This window comes from Panthera onca, chromosome A2, assembly GCF_046562875.1.
Source record: "Panthera onca isolate mPanOnc1 chromosome A2, mPanOnc1 haplotype 2, whole genome shotgun sequence".
NCBI classification, from domain to species: domain Eukaryota; kingdom Metazoa; phylum Chordata; class Mammalia; order Carnivora; family Felidae; genus Panthera; species Panthera onca.
In genome coordinates, this window is record NC_138340.1 from 144,711,954 (window position 1) to 144,717,953 (window position 6,000).

Sequence of the window (6,000 nt, forward strand, 5' to 3'; positions counted from 1 at the left end):
AGCAGTTTGTCCACCGTCAGAAAGTAGTGATTGGTGGAGCCCCACGGCTTGTTTACTCCAACACCTGAGCCCTCAAATGTCGTCCTAGTAACTCTCATCTGCTCTATCCTGTACAGAACTGGACACCTTTGGCAGAGAATCTAATACGAGGTACGGCCTCTCGCAATGAACTTCAAAGGATGGTTCAGATTCTTTTGTGATTCAGATTTTGATCTGAACAAGTTTTTCTTGAAAGAAGTGGAGTTTAGCTCGGAAATATTTTTGTTACGGGACAGCCGGGTGGTTCAGCCAGTGAAGTGTCCAACTCTTGATTTCAGCTCAGGTCATGATCTCACGGGTTCAGGTTCGTGTGATCAGGGCCTGCATGAGGCTCCGGCGCTGATAGGCTGATAGCACGGAGGCTGCTTGGGATTTTCTCTCTGCCCTTCCCACCCCACCCCCGCCAAGTCCCCACTTGCCCACCTTTCTCAAAGTAAATAAACTTAAAAAAAAAAAAGAGGGGCGCCTGGGTGGCTCAATGAAACCTCTCACTTCGCCTTCGCCTCAGGTCATAATCTCAAATGGTGAGTTTCAGCCCCGCCTAGGGCTCTGTGCTGACAGCTCAGAGCCTGGAGCCTGCTTCCGATTCTGGGTCTCCCTCTCTCTCTGCCCCTGCCCCACTTGCGCTCTGTCTGTCTCTCTCTCTCAAAAATAAACATTTAAAATTTTTCTGTAAGGAAATATTTTCTTTATGGGTCCCACTTATTGTAAAATTTCGTAGCAGACATCACAAAGCTCCTTGTTAACAATTGTTCCCCCGATTGTGGGAAGAAAGTGGACTGACTTTTTAGGGACAAACATGAACATCTCTACCCCACAAAAGTGTACCTAGGCCTAAAGGAAGTTGTAATGATCACTTCCACCTGCACTTCTTACAATTGAAAAAGCGTGTTTGATTTGTTCAACAGATAATTATGGAACACATGACATAACAGGTATATACCCATAACAGGGTATAATAGTGTGCGAGGCACGTTAGGATATATAAAGGAATCTAGCTGGGAAAATGAAATATCAAAAGCTAAATAACAATATCAGGTAATGGCTCTCAGCCGGGGGTGATTTTGCCTCCCAGGGTGCATTTGGCAATGACTGGAGGCATATTTGGTGGTCACATCTGGAGGGGCGCTGCTGGCCTACACGGGTGGGGGCCAGGGATGCTGCTGAACGTCTTAAAATGCACAGGATAATCCCTCGCAACAAACGATTATCCAATTCAAAATGTCAATAGACCTGAGGTGGGGAATCCCTGATATGAAGCACGCGCGTGCTCATTGGTAGTGCAAACTAAGCGTGTAGAAATTGTAAGAGGAGACCCAATGCTATCAGCTGGAGTAATCAGAAAAGATTTCACTGAAGGAAAAGGATGAATCTGGGTTTTGGAAGAAGTTACTTTTTTTCCTTTTTTTTAATGTGTATTTAAAAAAAAATTTTAACATTTATTTATTTTTGAGACAGAGAGAGACAGAGCATGAACAGGGGAGGGTCAGAGAGAGGGAGACACAGAATCTGAAACAGGCTCCAGGCTCTGAGCTGTCAGCACAGAGCCCGACGCGGGGCTCGAACTCACAGACCGTGAGATCGTGACCTGAGCCGAAGTCAGCCGCTTAACCGACTGAGCCACCCGCTTAACCGACTGAGCCACCCAGGCGCCCCTTAATGTGTGTTTTTGACAGAGAGAGAGAGAGAGAGAGAGAGAGAGAGAGAGAACGAGCGGGTGAGGGGCAGAGAGAGAGAGAGAGACAGCAGATCTGAAGTGGGCTCCATGCTGATAGCAATGAGCAAGATCGTACTCTCGACTGACTAAGCCACCCAGGCCCCGCCCGAAGAAGTTATGATTTAGGAAAAGAGGGGAACTGGGGGGGACATTCCAAGGGGGGAATATAGCATGGGCAAAACTGTTGAGGTGGAGTGAGGTAGGGGGTTTCTGGGACAGTGAGCAGGCTATCCTGGAGGGAGCACTCTCTCCACTCCACAGACTGAGGGTGGCATCAGGCAGGTGTTGACCTGTGAGGAAGCCGAAGCACAGAAAGCTTAAGAGAGGACCCTGTGATGGTCTCTGAGCTGGGGTGAGAAGCCAGTCCTCCTGTCCCCTAGGCCCTGGGCTTTCCCCACTGTAGTCCAGCTCACCCGAGCCACCGCCCCACCTTGTACTGATGTCTTTTACCAGGAGCCAAAAGGAATTGGGGGGGGGGGGCATCACCCAAACCAAAGCTTCCCTCTGTCCTGAATCCAGCTCGTCTACTCTGAAACATTACCATCTCTTTACCTGAAATGACATCCTATAGAAACCTCAACACACACACTCATACGCTTATCAAATAAGAAGAGGAGGCTGGTAGAAATAGAATCACGTTCTAAAGAGCACCAAACACACAATTAATAGTCAACAGACTAACTGAGGGAAGAGAAGCCAGCAGATCAATAGAAACAGAAGAGCTTCTGGCTGGCTGTGGCGCGAACGAAGAAGCCAGTAGGCACGGGACAGGGGGGAGAAGGAGGAGGCCTGGATGGGCAGGTCCTCAGGGTTGTCAGAGCTGGTGAAATGGGGGGAAAATCTCACCTGGTGGAGGGGAAGGGAGACCGGGAGTTTCCCACTTAGACAATCAGAGGAGGCACAGGGCAAAGGTGCCCGAGGGGCAGAGGCTGTCCTGACTGGTTAGTGACTCTCTCCTCTCCAGTTTACATTTAGGGGACAGTGGAGGCGAGGCATCCAGGAGCAGGGTCAGAACAGGGTGGAAAGGAGAACAAAGGGCAGGTGCTTTAGGTCAGAGGAGAGGATGCGGAGCCTGGGATTTGGGGAAAGCACCGAGTGGATTGCCAGGCGCTGTCCGCAGGCTCCTCAAAGAGTCATCCACCTGTGCCCCCAGACACTGAGGACATGGATGAGGTTAGGTGAGAAGGAGCCGCCCAGGGAGAATAGCAATTGGGGGTGCTACAGGAGGTGGAGCCCCACCCCTGCCAGCCAGCCAGCCCTAGCCAAGTGATGGGGGTAGATGGGAGGAAGCAGGACCCAGGTGCTGGCCTCAGGACTCTTCTCCCATACCCTTCCTTGTCCTAGTCCTGGCCTCCCGGGCGTAAACAGCCTGACAACTTGGCCCCATATCACTCAGGCCCCCAAAACATGATGAAAATCATGTTTTTCATCTCCAGTGGGGATGAGGTTGGAGTCCGGCAGGGTTGGTACAGGGGTGAGAGTGGAGAGGGGTGGTGGGTGGAGGTCACCAGTCCAGGAAAAGAGCTATGCCAAGACCACAGCAACTCCTTGTGCCCATTCCCACAGCACCCTCCACCTTGGGTCCCCACCGAGACGCCCTTCCCTTCACTCCCAAGGGTGCAGGTGGCACACGAGCCTGTCTTTGAAGGCAGTCTGCCCACCCTCTCTTGCTTCTGTTTCCAATCATTTCTCAGCCTTGCCTCATGAGAAAAATGTAAGCAATGTGCAAAGCACACTTTTCTCTTGCCTGGGAGGCCCTGACATTATCACAGCCACAACAAGCCGCGGCCTTCACCCCAACCCACTCCTGCCTCTTGCCCAAGGCTGGAAAGCAGAGGGATGTAGGGTGATGGTGGGGCCAGTGTGGGCCCAAGGCACCACGGCGGGCCCCCACCCTGGTCGCTGCATCCGCTGGCCTGCGGAGGGGCTACTGTGGGTGCTTTGGGTTCCCAGGGTGCCGTGAGGACAGGAAGGTCAAGATGTTCCCATCCAGGTCGGGAGGGCAATTAGGCCCTAAGTTCCGGAAGAGCCACACCCTCTTTCCTTGTCTGCCTAAGCCTCGTGCCAGGTCACAGTGGACAAGCAGGACAGAGGGCAGAGGGGAGAGTGGTGAATGGGGGCCTCTGCCTTGGGGTGAAGGCCGGGCTGTTAGGGGGAAAGAGGGCAGCCTCAGGACCACCTCATCCCCCCAAGTCTCCCTCCACCCCCAGCCATTGCCTCCCACTCCCCTAATCCGGCCAAGGGTACATCTGGGAGTGTTACCTCTCCACCCTGCTCCCTGGGGGCTCCCACACTCCTCTGTTCTCTCTCCTGCCCCATCTGCTCACTCCCCTGCCACGCTCAGAGGAATTACCTGTTTTCCTGTTTCCACCCCCTCCCCCAAGTATTCCAGCTCAGCCCCCAGCTCAGCCCTCAGGGTGGGTGTGAGGACTGCCCTGGGGGTTTCCTGATGGAGACTTGGGCCTCTTGGCGGATCCCCAGGGCCCCAAGCAGGCCTCCAGACGCACCTGGTTACCTACAGGCAGGCCCTGTATCCACAGCACCGCCTTCGCCTCCCTTAGGTGTATCTGCGCCTCGGCCCAGAGCCGCTGGGGAAGGCTAGGGCACCAAATTATCAGAAAGGGCAATCTTGGGGGCAAGACTGAGGAGGCAATACCTCTACCCCCTCGAAGGTACAGAGGTGGGCCTGATGACCCCAGGTCAGAGGGAGATCTCGTTGGGATACTGCGTACCCTTCTTTCTCCTTGTCACCCTCATTATAGTCCTATACTGTCTCACTATCCCCTACCAGAGCTGTGGAACCCTTGACACAATCCTACCCACCTTCCAGGCAGGCCTGCCAGTGAGTGTGAGTGTGTGTGTGTGTGTGTGGGGGGGGAGAGAGAGAGAGAGAGAGAGAGGAGCATGACCTGGGGCTCCTTCTCTCTACATACACTGCAGAAAGGAAAAAGGGCATCTTATCTGCCTGTAGTCCCCAAACGCTGCGAGATGCTGTCCTGTTTCTAGCCAATGAAACCAAGAACTCTCTCGAGACTGAGAACAGATTTAGGAAGCGGTTTGGAAAGTTTACATCAATGCCAGCGACCCGTCCCAGCGTGGGTTTCTGTGGCCCCTGGAAACCCGAGCCTCCGGGGGTAGGGTTCTGGTGTGGGGCATTCCTGACAAGCCCCCTTGAGTGCTCTGGCCCCAGGATGGGGGGCGGCAGCAGGAGGTGGGCAGGGGAAGAGGCGTGAGACCCTGGCACTCTGCACCCTTCCCCCCCCCCCCCCCCCGCTCCTGGCCTGTGCTCATAACAGCGTGAGTAGGTAGGGGCTTCCGCAGCCACTCTGAAGCAGGGCCCAAGTACGCGTCCACTCCTGGCCAGCACGAAGTCTCTGCTTCCTGCGGTCCACCCTTGGTTCTTCTGAGGCCTGATTGTCATTGCGAGGGAGTACGTTACATGCTAGGGGAGGTGACAAATGAGGTAAGTTCCGTGAAAGTGCCTTGAGACGTGTTGAGCACTGTACCGACACAAATTCTTGTTCTCAGTGATTTCATCAAACAAGGAGCCCGGTAGAGGGTCCTCGCCCCACAGGGGCAGGGGTGGAGTGGGGGTTGGAGGTGAGGTTCACCTCATCCAGCTCTTTTCATTTTGCAAATGGGAAATGTGAACTTGGTGAAGCGAACTGGGTCTCCCAGGGCAGGACGGAGTGGTTAAGCCAGAACTGGAGTCCTGGAAAGCAGCTGTCACGGAGCATCCAAGGTGGGACACTGCTGTGTGACCCCCAAAATGGGGCCCTTTGCGTACATCAAACCCATGCCACACAACAGCCTGTCAAGTAGGAATATTAATTTTATAGATGAGGAAACTGGTTGCGAAAAGTTCTTTTTTTTTTTTTTTAAACGTTTATTTATTTTTGAGACAGAAAGAGACAGAGCATGAACAGGGGAGGGGCAGAGAGAGAGGGAGACACAGAATCTGAAACAGGCTCCAGGCTCTGAGCTGTCAGCACAGAGCCCGACGCGGGGCTCGAACTCACGGACCGCGAGATCATGACCTGAGCCGAAGTCGGCCGCTTAACTAACCGAGCCACCCAGGCGCCCCAGAAAAAGTTCTTTTTTAAAAAAAATTTTTAAACGTTTATTTAGTTTCGAGAGACAGAGTGCAAGCGGGGGAGGGGCAGAGAGAGAGGGAGACCCAGAATCTGAAGCAGGCTCCAGGCTCTGAGCTGTCAGCACAGAGCCTGAGGCCGGACTCAAACCCA